We start from the raw sequence: 24,128 nt of genomic DNA on the forward strand, positions 1-24,128 counted from the left end.
CAAAATTGAATGGAAGTGACAAGATAACAATAATGAGCCACATAATTTAATTTAATGGAAAGAAGCGACAAGCAGGCACGTGCACACATAGGGCCCTAGGGGTGCTTGAGCCCCTGTCCTTTTTGCCTCGTATTAAAAAGTGCCCTCTCTGTGTGTGTGTGTGTGTGTGTGTGTGTGTGTGTGTGTGTGTGTGTGTGTGTGTGCGTGCGTGTTTATTTGTTTGTTTTAAATAACATTGAAAAATTCCTGTTAGGGATGTAAAAAAAATAGAATACGAAGCTGCCAACTCTCACGCTTTCGGCGTGTGACACACGATTTTGCCTGTTTTCACACGCACTCACGCCATACATCCATTTTCTCACGCAAAACAAAAGACGATCGGCTTTCTATCGCTCATTTGCACGTCATGTCTTCTTTTTTATAATGTCACGTCAGCAGTTTCTACCTGCTGAGGAGATCTCAGTCTGAAGTATGAGATGAGGAGAGCAGCAGGTTAACTTCAGGTCTCTGGGGGGAGGGGGGGGGGTCTCAGGTCTCTCCCATAGACTGTATATAAGAAATGGACGTAACATCCGTGACGTCACCCATTGGTTTGTGGACTGCTGCTCGGAAGCCAATAGTATCGAATCTAGGCAGCGCCATCTTGAAAATTTCAGGTTCATTCTGGGAAAACTTGAACACGGATTCTACTTATATGGTCATGAGGCGGAGTCATGAACGGACGTATGGGCGGGACCAACGGCGGAGCGGGGAGGCTGCGATTGGTTGTGAGGGCTGGATCTCGAGGACATTGGTCAATCAACCTGTCAATCAGGACGTAGCCACGTAGCCCGCTTTATCATCAAATATAAAATCAGGGAGGCCAAAATTTCACAAATGAACATCATACTGCATTGAAGAAGGCTTTAAACTAGCGATTGAGACCATAAACACATTTTGAAAACGTTTACTGAGGTTAGAAATCAAGTGAGAAGTTGGTGAATTCTTTTTGAACACAAAACGATCGCCCCCTGGTGGCCTTTTGATAGAATGCAGCTCTATGTTACTTCCGCATTGGCTTCTTTTCAGAGGACAGGAACTCCCCGCCTGGTCTCTCCATAGACTGTATGGTCTCTACACTGAGAGCCTGAGATAGGAGGAGCAGATAATGTAGCGCATCTATGGAAGCCTAATGCTGCCAAAAGTAAAATGAGTCGCACTACAAAATTATAACACTATTTATATTTTGTTCTACTTGTGTATTTATGTGATACAGGATTTGTGCAATTTACTTTTATTTGTTTTTTTATTTATTTTATATTTTTTTATTTTATGTTATAATTTGTGATAATTGGATTCTTTATTTACTTTATATTTATATATTAGAATTGTTTCTACCCTTTAATGTACTTTTTAGTATTTGTGATTGTATCTAACTTTTGTATTAATGGTTGTTATTTCCATAAATACCAAAATGATCCATCTATAAAATATCTATATGGAGAAACCTCTTACAGTGCTGCATACTGCATATGATAATTATATATTTAGAAAGTAGAACTAAAGTGATTCATTACAAGATGATTGTTAAAACACTTCAAGTCTAGAAGGCCCTACAAGTCATGATCAGATTAACATGAATCAGAGTTAGTTCAGGTATTGCACATCTTTATTATACCACCCAAATACCACCCAAAAATCCACTTGAATGCAGGAAATCACATCTACTTTATCCAAAATGTCCTGGGGGTGGACCTCCAGCTATGTCTTTGCTTCAGAATGTAACCAATGTTGTCCATCTCCAGTATGCTGCCCTATCAATGGCTTTGGGCCCTACAGACCACCAGAATGCACAACATGGGTACAACGGCAAATTAATTCCAATTCCCTGATATTTGAGCCACCAATGTGTGTGGCTGCGTGCGGGACAAAATTTTGGTCACCCCTGACAAAATCTCACTCCAAGGTTTTTTGAGAAGTTGGCAGCTCTGAGAATAGTGAACCTAAAACCTGAAGAGTTCGGTTTAGAACCTGCTCTATGTGTAAAGTGCCTTGAGATAACTTTGTTGTGATTTGGCGCTATACAAATAAAGATTGATTGAATCCAGTCTGCTCGACCTCCCCCTCCTTAATTAAAAAGTGCCCTCTCTCTGTGTGTGTGTGTGTGTGTGCGTGTGTGTGTGTGCGTGTTTGTTTTAAATAACATTAATAAATTCCTGTTAGGGATGTAAAAAAAACAAACGGCGGTACAAAAACTGTACCCATTTCTTGTAATACGTGTAGTGTGTGTTGAGCCGCTGCTTCTTTATCCGTTGCGGCTCCGCTCTGTCAGAGAGAGAGAGAGAGAGAGAGAGAGAGAGAAGGGGGGGGGGGGGCTGAGGAGACGTGACAGTGGAGCAACTTGAACCTGTGAGTTATGGTCTAACTAGTCTCTGTCCACTTATCCAACGTGCTTAAAAATGGGTCATATTTCAGAAAAACGCTCTATTTTAGTCAATGTGTCAGCTTCTATTTTTGCTGGACGTCGGAGCACGGAGCATCAAATCAGCACAGAGCAGATAGTGCGGGACAGGAAATCGTGTACAAAATACAAAATAAAATACCGGGTTAATTTTCAAAATAAAATGCAGCGTGTTTACGGCGGATCATATTTCCCTCACTACAGGTCTGAAGTACAGGTCCGAGGTTTAGATATAAAGTTTATTGTGACTTTGCTACTAACGTGTGGGCTAACAAAATAATAATAATAATTAAAGCTGCAAGCAGCGATGATCGGGCCCAAGCTCCCCCACGCACCGCCCCGTACGCGCATGTCGGTGCGTGCTGCAGTTACACGGCAGACACAGCGGGCACGTAGACGTCTTGGCACCCGGGCTCGTATTGAACGTTGTGTGATGGGGCTAAGTCATATTGAATGTGTCCACTAGGTGGCGCTAGAGATCACCCACCAATTATATGTCATGTTGCACTGTGTGATGTGGAGAACACATCCTGTAAATTTCATGTAAATCAGACAATGTTTGTCATATGAGGCTGACTTCCTGTGTCCAGTAGGTGGCGCTGTGTATATGAAGCAGTATTGATGCATAGATGTGTTCACGGCGGGACCCTCTACATGCGTGATGAATTTGGTGTAGGTGGGACAATGTCTGTAGGAGTTATAACGACTAACTGCTTTATGGCGAAGCATCGAAATTGTTTGCACAGCCACGCCCAACAGGAAGAAGTCATAAAAAAGCTTTTGATAACTTGTCATCTCCAATGTCTCAAGATGATTGTGTGTTAATTTGAAGTGGATGGGATGGAATCTCTAGGACTAGTTTGTTCAAATATGAGGCCTGGAAATGACCAAAAAAGTCACCACAATTGAGCATTTTTCCCAAGATGGCCGACTTCCTGTTGGACTTAAGGTATGGGTCCAAATGGCGTTTTTGTGCGTCTGGAGATGATACATAAACTTACCGAGTTTCATTCTTCTATGTCAATCGGGAAGGCTGAGGTTCAATTTTGAAATATTCAAGGGGGCGCTGTTGAGCCTTTTAGCCACGCCCATCCCATTGAAGTATATAGGATGTTTAATGAACCCACTCCAGACGTGTGTGTTGAGTTTCGTTACCGTGGAGGCATCCTTTGCCTCTGAAAACTGTAATCGTATTTTCATGGCGTTGAATGTGTTGCCATGGCAACGGTATTTGATGATGGGTCATGAGTTGCAGAATGTAGCATCACCAAGGTCTTATGTCTCAGCTGAGTTAATTTCAGGTACAAATACTTAAGATTATGGGAGTAATCAGTGAACGACTGAAGCAAGTGACTTCCTGTTGCCAGTAGGTGGCGCTATGACTGTCACTAAATATGAAACTGTACATGTGTTCAGACCGGGACACTGAACAAGCATATTAAATTTGGAAAAGCTGAGACCATGTGGAGTCAAGTTATGAGGGTTTGAAATTTCATGGCGAAGGATCGAATGGTGAAGGAAATTGTTGGCGCCGCCACGGCCAAACCGGATCCCTAATCAGAAAGTTTTTGATAACTTTTCATCTCCAATGTCTCAAGATGTTTCTGAGTGAATTTGAAGTCGGTCGGATTAAATCTCTAGGAGGAGTTCGCTCAAATGCGATGCGTGGAAATCGCCGAAATCGCGGCAAAAACGCAGATTCGATACAAAATGGCCGACTTCCTGTAGGAGTGAGGGTATGGGTCCAAGAGACTTTTTTGTGCGTCTTTACACGATACATATGTGTACTGACTTTCGTTTGTCTACGACAATCTCAGGGGTGGGGCTCGCTTTTCTTAATTTTCTAGGGGGCGCTACAGAGCCATTTTGCCACGCCCATTTATGCAAACCATAAAATATCAAATTTTTCGCCGGGTCGGACATGATTGCACATTTTGGTGACTTTTGGGGCACGTTCAGGGGGGCAAAAAGGCGTTTACTTTATAGGAACGATAATAATAATTAAAACTGCAAGCAGTGATGAACAGGCCCTCGCGCCCCCATGCACCGTGCCGTACGCGCATGTCGGTGCATGCTGCAGTCACACGGCAGACACAGCGGGCACGTAGACGTCTTGGCACCCGGGCTTGTAATGAATGTTGTGTGATGGGGCTAAGTCACATTGCATGTGTCCACTAGGTGGCGCTAGAGATCACCCACCAATTATATGTCATGTTGCAGTGTGTGATGTGGAGAACACATCCTGTAAATTTCATGTAAATCGGATAATGTTTGTCATGTGAGGCTGACTTCCTGTGTCCAGTAGGTGGCGCTGTGTATTTGACACAGTATTGATGCATAGATGTGTTCAGGGCGGGACCCTCTACATTTGTGATCAATTTGGTGTAGACGGGACAATGTCTGTAGGAGTTATAAGGACTTCCTGCTTCATGGAGAAGCATCGAAATTGTCTGCACAGCCACGCCCAACAGGAAGAAGTCATAAAAAAGCTTTTGATAACTTGTCATCTCCAATGTCTCAAGCTGACTCTGTGTGAATTTGAAGTGGATGGGATGAAATCTCTAGGAGTAGTTCGTTCAAATATGAGGCGTGGAAATGACCAAAACACTCACCAAAATTGAGCATTTTTCCCAAGATGGCCGACTTCCTGTTGGACTTAGGGTATGGGTCCAAATGGCGTTTTTGTGCGTCTGGAGATGATACATAAACCTACCGAATTTCATTCTTCTATGTCAATCGGGAAGTCTGAGGTTCAATTTTGAAATATTCAAGGGGGCGCTATTGAGCCATTTAGTCACGGCCATCCCATTGAAGTATATAGGATGTTAAATGACCCCACTCCAGACGTGTGTGTTGAGTTTCGTTACCATGGAGGCATCCTTTGCCCCTGAAAAGTGTAATCGTATTTCATGGCGTTGAATGCGTTGTCATGGCAACAGTATTTGATGATGGGTCACGAGTTGCAGAATGTAGCATCACCAAGGTCTTATGTCTCAGCTGAGTCAATTTCAGGTGTAAATACTTAAGATTATGGGAGTAATTAGTGAAAGAATGAAGGAAGTGACTTCCTGTTGCCAGTAGGGGGCGCTATGACTGTCACTAAATATGAGACTGTACATTTGTTCAGACTGGGACACTGAACAAGCATATTAAATTTGGAAAAGCTCAGACCATGTGGAGTGAAGTTATGAGGGTTTGAATTTTCATGGCGAAGGATCGAAATTCGCCACGTCACCACGGCAACCAGGAATGACGAGGGAAAAAGCTTTTGATAACTTTCCATCTCCAATGTCTCAAGATGACTCTGTGTGAATTTGAAGTGGATGGGATGAAATCTCTAGGAGTAGTGCGTTCAAATATGATGCCACAATTTGCATTAAAATCAATATTTGATTCAAAATGGCCGACTTCCTGTTGGTGTTAGGGTATGTGTCCAAGAGACTTTTTGGTGCGTCTTGACAAGTTGAACATGTGTACCAAGTTTCGTTTCTCTATGTCAATCTGTCACGAGGGGCTCGCTTTTATTGATTTTGTAGGGGGCGCTAGAGAGCCATTTTGTCACGCCCATTTCTGCAAACCATAAAATATCAAAATTTTCGCCGGGTCTGGCTTGCGTGCAAACTTTGGTGACTTTTCGCGCACGTTCAGGGGGGCAAAAAGGGCGTTGTTTTGGGAGAAGAAGAAGAATAATTAAAACTGCAAGCAGTGATGAACGGGCCCTCGCGCCTCCACGCACCGCCTTGTACGCGCATGTCGGTGCGTGCTGCAGTCACATAGCAGACACAGCGGGCACGTAGACGTCTTGGCACCGGGGCTTGTAATGAACACTGTGTGATGGGGCTAAGTCACATTGCATGTGTCCACTAGGTGGTGCTAGAGATCACCCACCAATTACATGTCATGTTGCAGTGTATGATGTAGAGAACACATCCTGTAAATTTCATGTAAATCGGATAATGTTTGTCATATGAGGCTGACTTCCTGTGTCCAGTAGGTGGCGCTGTGTATATGAAGCAGTATTGATGCATAGATGTGTTCAGGGCGGGACCCTCTACATGCGTGAGCAATTTGGTGTAGGTGGGACAATGTCTGTAGGAGTTATAGGGACTTCCTGCTTCATGGCGAAGCATCGAAATTGTTTGCACAGCCACGCCCAACAGGAAGAAGTCATGAAAAAGCTTTTGATAATTTGTCATCTCCAATGTCTCAAGCTGACTCTGTGTTAATTTGAAGTGGATGGGATGAAATCTCTAGGACTAGTGCGTTCAAATATGAGGCCTGGAAATGACCACAAAACTCACCAAAATTGAGCATTTTTCCCAAGATGGCCAACTTCCTGTTGGACTTAGGGTATGGGTCCAAATGGCGTTTTTGTGCGTCTGGAGATGATACATAAACCTACCGAATTTCATTCTTCTATGTCAATCGGGAAGTCTGAGGTTCAATTATGAAATATTCAAGGGGGCGCTATTGAGCCATTTAGTCACGGCCATCCCATTGAAGTATATAGGATGTGAAATGACCCCACTCCAGACGTGTGTGTTGAGTTTCGATACCGTGGAGGCATCCTTTGCCTCTGAAAACTGTAATCGTATTTCATGGCGTTGAATGCGTTGTCATGGCAACAGAATTTGATGATGGGTCACGAGTTGCAGAATGTAGCATCACCAAGGTCTTATGTCTCAGCTGAGGCAATTTCAGGTGTAAATACTTAAGATTATGGGAGTAATTAGTGAAAGAATGAAGCAAGTGACTTCCTGTTGCCAGTAGGGGGCGCTATGACTGTCACTAAATATGAGACTGTACATGTGTTCAGAGCAGGACGCTGAACAAGCATATTAAATTTGGAAAAGCTCAGACCATGTGGAGTCAAGTTATGAGGGTTTGAATTTTCATTGCGAAGGATCGAAATTCGCCACGTCACCACGGCAACCAGGAATGACGAGGGAAAAAGCTTTTGATAACTTTTCATCTCCAATGTCTCAAGATGATCCTGTGTGAATTTGAAGTGGATGGGATGAAGATTATGGGAATAATTAATGAACAAATGACGCAAGTGACTTCCTGTTGCCAGTAGGTGGCGCTATGACTGTCACTAAATATGAGACTGTACATGTGTTCAGACCGGGACCCTGAACAGGCATCTGAAATTTGGAAAAGCTCAGACAATGTGGAGTCAAGTTATGAGGGTTTGAAATTTCATGGCGAAGCATCGAAATTAGCCGCATCACCACGGCAACCAGGAATGACGGGGGGCAAAACCTTTTGATAATTTTCATCTCCAATGTCTCAAGATGATTCTGTGTGAATTTGAAGTGGATGGGAAGAAAACTCTAGGAGTAGTGCATTCAAATATGATGCCACAATTTGCATTAAAATCAATATTTTGATTCAAAATGGCCGACTTCCTGTTGGTGTTAGGGTATGTGTCCAAGAGACTTTTTGGTGCGTCTTGACATGTTGAACATGTGTACCAAGTTTCGTTTCTCTATGTCAATCTGTCACGAGGGGCTCGCTTTTATTGATTTTGCAGGTGGCGCTAGAGAGCCATTTTGCCACGCCCATTTGTGCAAACCATAAAATATCAAAATTTTCGCCGGGTCTGGCTTGCGTGCAAACTTTGGTGAGATTCGGGGCACGTTCAGGGGGGCAAAAAGGCCGTCGTCGTGCAAGAAAAAGAAAAATAATAATAATAATAATCTTGACAGATACAATAGGGCTTCGCGCTGGTCAGCGCTCGGGCCCTAATAATCATGGCAAAAACAATAGGGCTTCGCGCTGGTCAGCGCTCGGGCCCTAATTAAAACTGCAAGCAGTGATGAACGGGCCCTCGCGCCCCCATGCACCGCCTTGTACGCGCATGCCGGTGCATGCTGCAGTCACATGCAGACACAGCGGGTACGTAGAAGTCTTGGCACCCGGGCTTGTAATGAATGTTGTGTGATGGGGCTAAGTCACATTGCATGTGTCCACTAGGTGGCGCTAGAGATCACCCACCAATTACATGTCATGTTGCAGTGTGTGATGTGGAGAACACATCCTGTAAATTTCATGTAAATCGGATAATGTTTGTCATGTGAGGCTGACTTCCTGTGTCCAGTAGGTGGCGCTGTGTATTTGACACAGTATTGATGCATAGATGTGTTTAGGGCGGGACCCTCTACATGTGTGATCAATTTGGTGTAGACGGGACAATGTCTGTAGGAGTTATAAGGACTTCCTGCTTCATGGCGAAGCATCGAAATTGTCTGCACAGCCACGCCCAACAGGAAGAAGTCATAAAAAAGCTTTTGATAACTTGTCATCTCCAATGTCTCAAGCTGACTCTGTGTGAATTTGAAGTGGATGGGATTAAATCTCTAGGAGTAGTTCGTTCAAATATGAGGCGTGGAAATGACCAAAACATTCACCAAAATTGAGCATTTTTCCCAAGATGGCCGACTTCCTGTTGGACTTAGGGTATAGGTCCAAATGGCGTTTTTGTGCGTCTGGAGATGATACATAAACCTACCGAATTTCATTCTTCTATGTCAATCGGGAAGGCTGAGGTTCAATTTTGAAATATTCAAGGGGGCGCTATTGAGCCGTTTAGTCACGCCCATCCCATTGAAGTATATAGGATGTTAAATGACCCCACTCCAGACGTGTGTGTTGAGTTTCGTTACCGTGGAGGCATCCTTTGCCCCTTAAAAGTGTAATCGTATTTTCATGGCGTTGAATGCGTTGTCATGGCAACAGTATTTGATGATGGGTCACGAGTTGCAGAATGTAGCATCACCAAGGTCTCATGTCTCAGCTGAGTCAATTTCAGGTGTAAATACTTAAGATTATGGGAGTAATTAATGAACAAATGAAGCAAGTCACTTCCTGTCGCCACTAGGTGGCGCTATGTCTGTCACTAAATATGAGACTGTGTTCAGACCAGGACACTGAACAAGCATATTAAATTTGGAAAAGCTCAGACCATGTGGAGTCAAGTTATGAGGGTTTGAATTTTCATGGCGAAGGATCGAAATTCGCCACGTCACCACGGCAACCAGGAATGACGAGGGAAAAACCTTTTGATAACTTTTCATCTCCAATGTCTCAAGATGATCCTGTGTGAATTTGAAGTGGATGGGATGAAGATTATGGGAGTAATTAGTGAAAGAATGAAGCAAGTGACTTCCTGTTGCCAGTAGGGGGCGCTATGACTGTCACTAAATATGAGACTGTACATATGTTCAGAGCAGGACCCTGAACAAGCAAAGTAAATTTGGAAAAGCTGAGACCATGTGGAGTCAAGTTATGAGGGTTTGAAATTTCATGGCGAAGCATCGAAATTCGCCGCGTCACCACGGCAACCAGGAATGACGGGGGAAAAACCTTTTGATAACTTTTCATCTCCAATGTCTCAAGATGATTCTGTGTGAATTTGAAGTGGATGGGAAGAAAACTCTAGGAGTAGTGCATTCAAATATGATGCCACAATTTGCATTAAAATCAATATTTTGATTCAAAATGGCCGACTTCCTGTTGGTGTTAGGGTATGTGTCCAAGAGACTTTTTGGTGCGTCTTGACATGTTGAACATGTGTACCAAGTTTCGTTTCTCTATGTCAATCTGTCACGAGGGGCTCGCTTTTATTGATTTTGCAGGTGGCGCTAGAGAGCCATTTTTTGTCGCCCATTTATGCAAACCATAAAATATCAAATTTTTCGCCGGGTCTGACTGGCATGCAAACTTTGGTGAGTTTCGGGGCACGTTTAGTGGGGGAAAAAGGCAGTTACTTTGTCAGAAGAAAAATAAAGAGAATAATAATCATGGCAAAAACAATAGGGCTTCGCGCTGGTCAGCGCTCGGGCCCTAATTAAAGCTGCAAGCAGCGATGATCGGGCCCAAGCCCCCCCACGTACCGCCCCGTACGCGCATGTCGGTGCGTGCTGCAGTTACACGGCAGACACAGTGGGCACGTAGACGTCTTGGCACCCGGGCTCGTATTGAACGTTGTGTGATGGGGCTAAGTCACATTGCATGTGTCCACTAGGTGGCGCTACAGATCACCCACCAATTATATGTGTTGTTGCAGTGTGTGATGTGGAGAACACATCCTGTAAATGTCATGTAAATCGGATAATGTTTGTCATATGAGGCTGACTTCCTGTGTCCAGTAGGTGGCGCTGTGTATGTGAAGCAGTATTGATGCATAGATGTGTTCAGGGCGGGACCCTCTACATGTGTGATCAATTTGGTGTAGGTGGGACAATGTCTGTAGGAGTTATGACGACTTCCTGCTTCATGGCGAAGCATCGAAATTGTTTGCACAGCCACGCCCAACAGGAAGAAGTCATAAAAAAGCTTTTGATAACTTGTCATCTCCAATGTCTCAAGATGACTCTGTGCGAATGTGAAGTGGATGGGATGGAATCTCTAGGACTAGTTTGTTCAAATATGATGCGTGGAAATGACCAAAAAACTCACCAAAATATAGCATTTTTCCCAAAATGGCCGACTTCCTGTTGGACTTAGGGTATGGGTCCAAATGGCGTTTTTGTGCGTCTGGAGATGATACATTACCCTACCGAGTTTCATTCTTCTATGTCAAACGGGAAGGCTGAAGTTCAATTTTGAAATATTCAAGGGGGCGCTATTGAGCCGTTTAGTCACGCCCATCCCATTGAAGTATATAGGATGTTAAATGAACCCACTCCAGACGTGTGTGTTGAGTTTCGTTACCGTGGAGGCATCCTTTGCCCCTGAAAACTGTAATCGTACTTTCATGGCGTTGAATGTGTTGTCATGGCAACGGTATTTGATGATGGGTCATGAGTTGCAGAATGTAGCATCACCAAGGTCTTATGTCTCAGCTGAGTTAATTTGAGGTATAAATACTTAAGATTATGGGAGTAATCAGTGAAAGACTGAAGCAAGTGACTTCCTGTTGCCAGTAGGTGGCGCTATGACTGTCACTAAATATGAGACTGTACATGTGTTCAGACCGGGACAGTGAACAAGCATATTAAATTTGGAAAAGCTCAGACCATGTGGAGTCAAGTTATGAGGGTTTGAAATTTCATGGCGAAGGATCGAATGGTGAAGGAAATTGTCGGCGCCGCCACGGCCAAACCGGATCCCTAATCAGAAAGTTTTTGATAACTTTTCATCTCCAATGTCTCAAGATGTTTCTGAGTGAATTTTAAGTCGGTCGGATTAAATCCCTAGGACAAGTTCGTTAAAGTACGAGGCGTGGAAATCGCCAAAATCGCACATATTTTTCAAAATGGCCGACTTCCTGTTGGAGTGACGTCATGGGCCCCCCAGACTTTTTTGTGCGTCTGGACATGATACACATATATACCAAATTTCGTTCATGTACGTCAATCTTTCACATTTTTATATTCAATAGGGGGCGCTATTGAGCCATTTTACGACAGCCATTTTGGCAGACCATAAAATATCAAATTTTTCGCCGGGTCTGATGTACGTTTAAATTTTGGTGACTTTTCGGGCACGTTTAGGGGGTCAAAAAGGCGTTTGTTTTGACAGAACGAGAATAATAATAATCGGTACAATTACAATAGGGCCTTCGCACTGTAGTGCTTGGGCCCTAATTAAAACTGCAAGCAGTGATGAACGGGCCCTCGCGCCCCCATGCACCGCCTCGTACGCGCATGCCGGAGCGTGCTGCAGTCACACGGCAGACACAACGGGCACGTAGACGTCTTGGCACCCGGGCTTGTAATGAATGTTGTGTGATGGGGCTAAGTCACATTGCATGTGTCCACTAGGTGGCGCTAGAGATGACCCACCAATTATATGTCATGTTGCAGTGTGTGATGTGGAGAACACATCCTGTAAATTTCATGTAAATCGGATGATGTTTGTCATATGAGGCTGACTTCCTGTGTCCCGTAGGTGGCGCTGTGTATTTGACGCAGTATTGATGCATAGATGTGTTCAGGGCGGGACCCTCTACATGTGTGATGAATTTGGTGTAGGTGGGACAATGTCTGTAGGAGTTATAAGGACTTCCTGCTTCATGGCGAAGTATCGAAATTGTTTGCACAGCCACGCCCAACAGGAAGAAGTCATAAAAAAGCTTTTGATAACTTATCATCTCCAATGCCTCAAGATGACTCTGTGTGAATTTGAAGAGGATAGGACGAAATCCCTAGGACTAGTTCGTTAAAATATGTGGCCTTGAAATCATCAAAAAATTGACCAAAATTGAGCATTTTTCCAAGATGGCCGACTTCCTGTTGGACTTAGGGTATGGGTCCAAATGGCGTTTTTGTGCGCCTGGAGATGATACATAAACCTACCGAGTTTTATTCTTCTATGTCAATCGGGAAGGCGGAGGTTCAATTTTGAAATATTCAAGGGGGCGCTATTGAGCCGTTTAGCCACGCCCATCCCATTGAAGTATATAGGATGTTAAATGAACACACTCCAGACATGTGTGTTGGGTTTTGTTACCGTGGAGGCATCCTTTGCCCCTGAAAACTGTAATCGTATTTTCATGGCGTTGAATGTGTTGTCATGGCAACGGTGTTTGATGATGGGTCACGAGTTGCAGAATGTAGCATCACCAAGGTCTTATGTCTCAGCTGAGTCAATTTCAGGTATAAATATTTAAGATTATGGGAGTAATTAGTGAATGAATGAAGCAAGTCACTTCCTGTCGCCACTAGGTGGCGCTATGACTGTCACTAAATATGAGACTGTACATGTGTTCAGACCCAGACGCTGAACAAGCATATGAAATGTGGTAAAGCTCAGACCATGTGGAGTCAAGTTATGAGGGTTTGAAATTTCATGGCGAAGCATCGAAATTCGCCGCATCACCACGGCAACCAGGAATGACGGACAAAAAAGCTTTTGATAACTTTTCATCTCCAATGTCTCAAGATGATCCTGTGTGAATTTGAAGTGGATGGGATGAAAACTGTAGGACTAGTTCGTTAAAGTACGAGGAGTGGAAAACGCCAAAATCGCACATATTTTTCAAAATGGCCGACTTCCTGTTGGAGTGACGTCATGGGCCCCACTGACTTTTTTGTGCGTCTGGACATGATACATATATATACCAAATTTCGTTCATGTACGTCAATCTCTCACATTTTTATATTCAATAGGGGGCGCTATTGAGCCATTTTGCCACGCCCATTTCTGCAAACCATAAAATATCAAAATTTTCGCCGGGTCTGGCTTGCGTGCAAACTTTGGTGACTTTTCGAGCACGTTCAGGGGGGCAAAAAGCCCGTTGTTTTGGGAGAAGAAAAATAATTAAAACTGCAAGCAGTGATGAACGGGCCCTCGCGCCCCCACGCACCGCGCCGTACGCGCATGCCGGTGCGTGCTGCAGTCACACGGCAGACACAGCGGGTACGTAGACGTCTTGTCACCCGGGCTCGTAATGAACGTAGTGTGATGGGGCTAAGTCACATTGCATGTGTCCACTAGGTGGCGCTAGAGATCACCCACCAATTACATGTCATGTTGCAGTGTGTGATGTGGAGAAGACATCCTGTAAATTTCATATAAATCGGATAATGTTTGTCATATGAGGCTGACTTCCTGTGTCCAGTAGGTGGCGCTGTGTATTTGACACAGTATTGATGCATAGATGTGTTCAGGGCGGGACCCTGTACATGCGTGATGAATTTGGTGTAGACAGGACAATGTCTGTAGGAGTTATAAGGACTTCCTGCCTCATGGCGAAGCATCGAAATTGTACGCACAGCCACGGCCAACAGGAAGAAGTCATAAAAAAGATTTTGATAACTGGCGCTATGTCTTAGCTGAGTCAATTTCAGGTGTAAATACTTAAGATTATGAGAGTAATTAGTGAAAGAATGAAGCAAGTGACTTCCTGTTACCAGTAGGTGGCGCTATGACTGTCACTAAATATGAGACTGTACATGTGTTCAGACGGGGACACTGTACAAGCATATTAAATTTGGAAAAGCTCAGACCATGTGGAGTCAAGTTATGAGGGTTTGAAATTTCATGGCGAAGCATCGAAATTCGCTGCTTCACCACGGCAACCAGGAATGGCGGGGGAAAAAGCTTTTGATAACTTTTCATCTCCAATGTCTCAAGATGATTCTGTGTGAATTTGAAGTGGATGGGATGAAATCCCTAGGACTAGTTCGTTCAAATATGAGGCCTTGAAATCATCAAAAAACTCAACACAATTGAGCATTTTTCCAAGATGGCCGACTTCCTGTTGGACTTATGGTATAGGTCCAAATGGGGTTTTTGTGCGTCTGGAGATGATACATAAACCTACCGAATTTCATTCTTCTATGTCAATCGGGAAGGCTGAGGTTCAATTTTGAAATATTCAAGGGGGCGCTATTGAGCCGTTTAGTCACGCCCATCCCATTGAAGTATATAGGATGTTAAATGACCCCACTCCAGACGTGTGTGTTGACTTTTGTTACCGTGGAGGCATCCTTTGCCCCTGAAAACTGTAATCGTATTTTCATGGCGTTGAATGCGTTGTCATGGCAACGGTATTTGATGATGGGTCACGAGTTACAGACTGTAGCATCACCAAGGTCTTATGTCTCAGCTGAGACAATTTCAGGTGGAAATACTTAAGATTATGGGAATAATTCATGAACAAATGACGCAAGTGACTTCCTGTTGCCAGTAGGTGGCGCTATGGCTGTCACTAAATATGAGACTGTACATGTGTTCAGAGCAGGACGCTGAACAAGCATATTAAATTTGGTAAAGCTCATACTATGTGGAGTCAAGTTATGAGGGTTTGAAATTTCATGGCGAAGCATCGAAATTCGCCGCGTCACCACGGCAACCAGGAATGACGGACGAAAAAGCTTTTGATAACTTTTCATCTCCAATGTCTCAAGATGAGTCTGTGTGAATTTGAAGTGGATGAGATGAAATCTCTAGGACTAGTTCGTTAAAGTACGAGGAGTGGAAAACGCCAAAATCGCACATATTTTTCAAAATGGCCGACTTCCTGTTGGAGTGACGTCATGGGCCCCAATGACTTTTTTGTGCGTCTGGACATGATACATATATATACCAAATTTCGTTCATGTACGTCAATCTCTCACATTTTTATATTCAATAGGGGGCGCTAGAGAGCCATTTTGGCACGCCCATTTCTGCAAACCATAAAATATCAAAATTTTCGCCGGGTCTGGCTTGCGTGCAAACTTTGGTGACTTTTAAGGCACGTTCAGGGGGGCAAAAAGGCCATTGTTGTGGGAGAAGAAGAAGAATTAAAACTGCAAGCAGTGATGAACGGGCCCTCGCGCCCCCATGCACCGCCTTGTACGCGCATGACGGTGCATGCTGCAGTCACATGGCAGACACAGCGGGCACGTAGACGTCTTGGCACCGGGGCTTGTAATGAATGTTGTGTGATGGGGCTAAGTCACATTGCATGTGTCCACTAGGTGGCGCTAGAGATCACCCACCAATTACATGTCATGTTGCAGTGTGTGATGTAGAGAACACATCCTCTAAATTTCATGTAAATCGGATAATGTTTGTCATATGAGGCTGACTTCCTGTGTCCAGTAGGTGGCGCTGTGTATTTGACACAGTATTGATGCATAGATGTGTTCAGGGCGGGACCCTGTACATGCGTGATGAATTTGGTGTAGACAGGACAATGTCTGTAGGAGTTATAAGGACTTCCTGCCTCATGGCGAAGCATCGAAATTGTACGCACAGCCACGGCCAACAGGAAGAAGTCATAAAAAAGATTTTGATAACTGGCGCTATGTCTTAGCTGAGTCAATTTCAGGTGTAAATACTTAAGATTATGAGAGTAATTAGTGAAAGAATGAAGCAAGTGACTTCCTGTTACCAGTAGGTGGCGCTATGACTGTCACTAAATATGAGACTGTACATGTGTTCAGACCAGGACACTGAACATGCATATTAAATTTGGAAAAGCTCAGAGCATGTGGAGTCAAGTTATGAGGGTTTGAAATTTCATGGCGAAGCATCGAAATTCGCTGCTTCACCACGGCAACCAGGAATGGCGGGGGAAAAAGCTTTTGATAACTTTTCATCTCCAATGTCTCAAGATGATTCTGTGTGAATTTGAAGTGGATGGGATGAAATCCCTAGGACTAGTTCGTTCAAATATGAGGCCTGGAAATCATCAAAAAACTCAACACAATTGAGCATTTTTCCAAGATGGCCGACTTCCTGTTGGACTTATGGTATAGGTCCAAATGGGGTTTTTGTGCGTCTGGAGATGATAAATAAACCTACCGAATTTCATTCTTCTATGTCAATCGGGAAGGCTGAGGTTAAATTTTGAAATATTCAAGGGGGCGCTATTGAGCCGTTTAGTCACGCCCATCCCATTGAAGTATATAGGATGTTAAATGACCCCACTCCAGACCTGTGTGTTGACTTTTGTTACCGTGGAGGCATCCTTTGCCCCTGAAAACTGTAATCGTATTTTCATGGCGTTGAATGCGTTGTCATGGCAACGGTATTTGATGATGGGTCACGAGTTACAGACTGTAGCATCACCAAGGTCTTATGTCTCAGCTGAGACAATTTCAGGTGGAAATACTTAAGATTATGGGAATAATTCATGAACAAATGACGCAAGTGACTTCCTGTTGCCAGTAGGTGGCGCTATGGCTGTCACTAAATATGAGACTGTACATGTGTTCAGAGCAGGACGCTGAACAAGCATATTAAATTTGGTAAAGCTCATACTATGTGGAGTCAAGTTATGAGGGTTTGAAATTTCATGGCGAAGCATCGAAATTCGCCGCGTCACCACGGCAACCAGGAATGACGGACGAAAAAGCTTTTGATAACTTGTCATCTCCAATGTCTCAAGATGAGTCTGTGTGAATTTGAAGTGGATGAGATGAAATCTCTAGGACTAGTTCGTTAAAGTACGAGGAGTGGAAAACGCCAAAATCGCACATATTTTTCAAAATGGCCCACTTCCTGTTGGAGTGACGTCATGGGCCCCAATGACTTTTTTGTGCGTCTGGACATGATACATATATATACCAAATTTCGTTCATGTACGTCAATCTCTCACATTTTTATATTCAATAGGGGGCGCTAGAGAGCCATTTTGGCACGCCCATTTCTGCAAACCATAAAATATCAAAATTTTCACCGGGTCTGGCTTGCGTGCAAACTTTGGTGACTTTTAAGGTACGTTCAGGGGGTCAAAAAGGGCGTTGTTGTGGGAGAAGAAGAAGAATAATCATGGCAAAAACAATAGGGCTTCGCGCTGGTCAGCGCTCGGGCCCTAATTAAAACTGCAAGCAGTGATGAACGGGCCCTCGCGCCCCCACGCACCGCCTTGTACGCGCATGTCGGTGCATGCTGCAGTCACATGGCAGACACAGCGGGCACGTAGACGTCTTGGCACCGGGGCTCGTAGTGAACACTGTGTGATGGGGCTAAGTCACATTGCATGTGTCCACTAGGTGGCGCTAGAGATCACCCACCAATTACATGTCATGTTGCAGTGTGTGATGTGGAGAACACATCCTGTAAATTTCATGTAAATCGGATAATGTTTGTCATATGAGGCTGACTTCCTGTGTCCAGTAGGTGGCGCTGTGTATGTGAAGCAGTATTGATGCATAGATGTGTTCAGGGCGGGACCCTCTACATGTGTGATCAATTTGGTGTAGGTGGGACAATGTCTGTAGGAGTTATAAGGACTTCCTGCTTCATGGCGAAGCATCGAAATTGTTTGCACAGCCACGCCCAACAGGAAGAAGTCATAAAAAAGCTTTTGATAACTTGTCATCTCCAATGTCTCAAGCTGACTCTGTGTGAATTTGAAGTGGATGGGATGAAATCTCTAGGACTAGTGCCTTCAAATATGAGGCCTGGAAATGACCACAAAACTCACCAAAATTGAGCATTTTTCCCAAGATGGCCGACTTCCTGTTGGACTTAGGGTATGGGTCCAAATGGCGTTTTTGTGCGTCTGGAGATGATACATAAACCTACCGAATTTCATTCTTCTATGTCAATCGGGAAGTCTGAGGTTCAATTATGAAATATTCAAGGGGGCGCTATTGAGCCGTTTAGTCACAGCCATCCCATTGAAGTATATAGGATGTGAAATGACCCCACTCCAGACGTGTGTGTTGAGTTTCGTTACCGTGGAGGCATCCTTTGCCTCTGAAAACTGTAATCGTATTTCATGGCGTTGAATGCGTTGTCATGGCAACAGTATTTGATGATGGGTCACGAGTTGCAGAATGTAGCATCACCAAGGTCTTATGTCTCAGCTGAGTCAATTTCAGGTGTAAATACTTAAAATTATGGGAGTAATTAGTGAAAGAATGAAGCAAGTGACTTCCTGTTGCCAGTAGGGGGCGCTATGACTGTCACTAAATATGAGACTGTACATGTGTTCAGTCCAGGACGCTGAACAAGCATATTAAATTTGGAAAAGCTCAGACCATGTGGAGTCAAGTTATGAGGGTTTGAATTTTCATGGCGAAGGATCGAAATTCGCCACGTCACCACGGCAACCAGGAATGACGAGGGAAAAAGCTTTTGATAAGTATTCATCTCCAATGTCTCAAGATGATCCTGTGTGAATTTGAAGAGGATGGGATGAAATCCCTAGGACTACTTAGTTCAAATATGAGACCTGGAAATGACCAAAAAATGCTCCAAAATTGAGCATTTTTCCCAAGATGGCCGACTTCCTGTTGGACTTATGGTATAGGTCCAAATGGCGTTTTTGTGCGTCTGGAGATGATACATTACCCTACCGAGTTTCATTCTTCTATGTCAAACGGGAAGGCTGAAGTTCAATTTTGAAATATTCAAGGGGGCGCTATTGAGCCGTTTAGTCACGCCCATCCCATTGAAGTATATAGGATGTTAAATGAACCCACTCCAGACGTGTGTGTTGAGTTTCGTTACCGTGGAGGCATCCTTTGCCCCTGAAAACTGTAATCGTACTTTCATGGCGTTGAATGTGTTGTCATGGCAACGGTATTTGATGATGGGTCATGAGTTGCAGAATGTAGCATCACCAAGGTCTTATGTCTCAGCTGAGTTAATTTGAGGTATAAATACTTAAGATTATGGGAGTAATCAGTGAAAGACTGAAGCAAGTGACTTCCTGTTGCCAGTAGGTGGCGCTATGACTGTCACTAAATATGAGACTGTACATGTGTTCAGACCGGGACAGTGAACAAGCATATTAAATTTGGAAAAGCTCAGACCATGTGGAGTCAAGTTATGAGGGTTTGAAATTTCATGGCGAAGGATCGAATGGTGAAGGAAATTGTCGGCGCCGCCACGGCCAAACCGGATCCCTAATCAGAAAGTTTTTGATAACTTTTCATCTCCAATGTCTCAAGATGTTTCTGAGTGAATTTTAAGTCGGTCGGATTAAATCCCTAGGACAAGTTCGTTAAAGTACGAGGCGTGGAAATCGCCAAAATCGCACATATTTTTCAAAATGGCCGACTTCCTGTTGGAGTGACGTCATGGGCCCCCCAGACTTTTTTGTGCGTCTGGACATGATACACATATATACCAAATTTCGTTCATGTACGTCAATCTTTCACATTTTTATATTCAATAGGGGGCGCTATTGAGCCATTTTACGACAGCCATTTTGGCAGACCATAAAATATCAAATTTTTCGCCGGGTCTGATGTACGTTTAAATTTTGGTGACTTTTCGGGCACGTTTAGGGGGTCAAAAAGGCGTTTGTTTTGACAGAACGAGAATAATAATTAAAACTGCAAGCAGTGATGAACGGGCCCTCGCGCCCCCACGTATGTCGGGCTGTGTCTCGGTCGGAGAATGTAGCATCACCAAGGTCTTATGTCTCAGCTGAGTTAATTTCAGGTATAAATACTTAAGATTATGGGAGTAATCAGTAAAAGACTGAAGGAAGTGACTTCTTGTTGCCAGTAGGTGGCGCTATGACTGTCACTGAACATGAGACTGTACATGTGTTCAGACCAGGACGCTGAACAAGCATCTGAAATTTGGAAAAGCTCAGACCATGTGGAGTCAAGTTATGAGGTTTTGAAATTTCATGGCGAAGCATCGAAATTCGCCGCTTCACCACGGCAACCAGGAATGGCGGGGGAAAAAGCTTTTGATAACTTTTCATCTCCAATGTCTCAAGATGATTCTGTGTGAATTTGAAGTTGATGGGATGAAATCCCTAGGACTAGTTCGTTCAAATATGAGGCCTGGAAATGACCAAAAAACTCAGCAAAATATAGCATTTTTCCCAAGATGGCGGACTTCCTGTTGGACTTAGGGTATGGGTCCAAATGGCGTTTTTGTGCGTCTGGAGATGATACATAAACCTACCGAGTTTCATTCTTCTATGTCAATCGGGAAGGCTGAGGTTCAATTTTGAAATATTCAAGGGGGCGCTATTGAGCCGTTTAGCCACGCCCATCCCATTGAAGTACATAGGATGTTAAATGAACCCACTCCAGACGTGTGTGTTGAGTTTCATTACCGTGGACGCATCCTTTGCCCCTGAAAACTGTAATCGTATTTTCATGGCGTTGAATGTGTTGTCATGGCAACGGTATTTGATGATGGGTCATGAGTTGCAGAATGTAGCATCACCAAGGTCTTATTTGTCAGTTGACTCAAATTCAGGTGTAAATACTTAAGATTATGGGAGTAATCAGTGAAAGACTGAAGCAAGTGACTTCCTGTTGCCAGTAGGTGGCGCTATGACTGTCACTAAATATGAGACTGTACATGTGTTCAGACCAGGATGCTGAATAAGCATATTAAATTTGGAAAAGCTGAGACCATGTGGAGTCAAGTTATGAGAGTTTGAAATTTCATGGCGAAGCATCGAAATTCGCCGCGTCACCACGGCAACCAGGAATGACGGGCAAAAAAGCTTTTGATAACTTTTCATCTCCAATGTCTCAAGATGACTCTCTGTGAATTTGAAGTGGATGGGATGAAAACTGTAGGACTAGTTCGTTAAAGTACGAGGAGTGGAAAACGCCAAAATCGCACATATTTTTCAAAATGGCCGACTTCCTGTTGGAGTGACGTCATGGGCCCCACTGACTTTTTTGTGCGTCTGGACATGATACATATATATACCAAATTTCGTTCATGTACGTCAATCTCTCACATTTTTATATTCAATAGGGGGCGCTATTGAGCCATTTTGCCACGCCCATTTCTGCAAACCATAAAATATCAAAATTTTCGCCGGGTCTGGCTTGCGTGCAAACTTTGGTGACTTTTCGAGCACGTTCAGGGGGGCAAAAAGCCCGTTGTTTTGGGAGAAGAAAAATAATAATCTTGACAGATACAATAGGGCTTCGCGCTGGTCAGCGCTCGGGCCCTAATAATCGGTACAATTACAATAGGGCCTTCGCACTGTAGTGCTTGGGCCCTAATTAAAACTGCAAGCAGTGATGAACGGGCCCTCGCGCCCCCATGCACCGCCTCGTACGCGCATGCCGGAGCGTGCTGCAGTCACACGGCAGACACAACGGGCACGTAGACGTCTTGGCACCCGGGCTTGTAATGAATGTTGTGTGATGGGGCTAAGTCACATTGCATGTGTCCACTAGGTGGCGCTAGAGATGACCCACCAATTATATGTCATGTTGCAGTGTGTGATGTGGAGAACACATCCTGTAAATTTCATGTAAATCGGATGATGTTTGTCATATGAGGCTGACTTCCTGTGTCCCGTAGGTGGCGCTGTGTATTTGACGCAGTATTGATGCATAGATGTGTTCAGGGCGGGACCCTCTACATGTGTGATGAATTTGGTGTAGGTGGGACAATGTCTGTAGGAGTTATAAGGACTTCCTGCTTCATGGCGAAGTATCGAAATTGTTTGCACAGCCACGCCCAACAGGAAGAAGTCATAAAAAAGCTTTTGATAACTTATCATCTCCAATGCCTCAAGATGACTCTGTGTGAATTTGAAGAGGATAGGACGAAATCCCTAGGACTAGTTCGTTAAAATATGTGGCCTTGAAATCATCAAAAAATTGACCAAAATTGAGCATTTTTCCAAGATGGCCGACTTCCTGTTGGACTTAGGGTATGGGTCCAAATGGCGTTTTTGTGCGCCTGGAGATGATACATAAACCTACCGAGTTTTATTCTTCTATGTCAATCGGGAAGGCGGAGGTTCAATTTTGAAATATTCAAGGGGGCGCTATTGAGCCGTTTAGCCACGCCCATCCCATTGAAGTATATAGGATGTTAAATGAACACACTCCAGACATGTGTGTTGGGTTTTGTTACCGTGGAGGCATCCTTTGCCCCTGAAAACTGTAATCGTATTTTCATGGCGTTGAATGTGTTGTCATGGCAACGGTGTTTGATGATGGGTCACGAGTTGCAGAATGTAGCATCACCAAGGTCTTATGTCTCAGCTGAGTCAATTTCAGGTATAAATATTTAAGATTATGGGAGTAATTAGTGAATGAATGAAGCAAGTCACTTCCTGTCGCCACTAGGTGGCGCTATGACTGTCACTAAATATGAGACTGTACATGTGTTCAGACCCAGACGCTGAACAAGCATATGAAATGTGGTAAAGCTCAGACCATGTGGAGTCAAGTTATGAGGGTTTGAAATTTCATGGCGAAGCATCGAAATTCGCCGCATCACCACGGCAACCAGGAATGACGGACAAAAAAGCTTTTGATAACTTTTCATCTCCAATGTCTCAAGATGATCCTGTGTGAATTTGAAGTGGATGGGATGAAAACTGTAGGACTAGTTCGTTAAAGTACGAGGAGTGGAAAACGCCAAAATCGCACATATTTTTCAAAATGGCCGACTTCCTGTTGGAGTGACGTCATGGGCCCCACTGACTTTTTTGTGCGTCTGGACATGATACATATATATACCAAATTTCGTTCATGTACGTCAATCTCTCACATTTTTATATTCAATAGGGGGCGCTATTGAGCCATTTTGCCACGCCCATTTCTGCAAACCATAAAATATCAAAATTTTCGCCGGGTCTGGCTTGCGTGCAAACTTTGGTGACTTTTCGAGCACGTTCAGGGGGGCAAAAAGCCCGTTGTTTTGGGAGAAGAAAAATAATTAAAACTGCAAGCAGTGATGAACGGGCCCTCGCGCCCCCACGCACCGCGCCGTACGCGCATGCCGGTGCGTGCTGCAGTCACACGGCAGACACAGCGGGTACGTAGACGTCTTGTCACCCGGGCTCGTAATGAACGTAGTGTGATGGGGCTAAGTCACATTGCATGTGTCCACTAGGTGGCGCTAGAGATCACCCACCAATTACATGTCATGTTGCAGTGTGTGATGTGGAGAAGACATCCTGTAAATTTCATATAAATCGGATAATGTTTGTCATATGAGGCTGACTTCCTGTGTCCAGTAGGTGGCGCTGTGTATTTGACACAGTATTGATGCATAGATGTGTTCAGGGCGGGACCCTGTACATGCGTGATGAATTTGGTGTAGACAGGACAATGTCTGTAGGAGTTATAAGGACTTCCTGCCTCATGGCGAAGCATCGAAATTGTACGCACAGCCACGGCCAACAGGAAGAAGTCATAAAAAAGATTTTGATAACTGGCGCTATGTCTTAGCTGAGTCAATTTCAGGTGTAAATACTTAAGATTATGAGAGTAATTAGTGAAAGAATGAAGCAAGTGACTTCCTGTTACCAGTAGGTGGCGCTATGACTGTCACTAAATATGAGACT

General features: G+C 44.0%; 1 protein-coding gene across 1 annotated transcript in view; it reads left to right on the forward strand.

Annotated features, from left to right (window-relative positions):
- The window catches only part of LOC128373287 (G-protein coupled receptor 4-like), a 31,680-nt gene that overhangs the window by 1,528 nt on the left and 6,024 nt on the right, over positions 1–24,128 (forward strand). The window lies entirely within an intron of this gene.

Source organism: Scomber japonicus, chromosome 14, assembly GCF_027409825.1.
Source record: "Scomber japonicus isolate fScoJap1 chromosome 14, fScoJap1.pri, whole genome shotgun sequence".
Taxonomy (NCBI): Eukaryota; Metazoa; Chordata; class Actinopteri; order Scombriformes; family Scombridae; genus Scomber; species Scomber japonicus.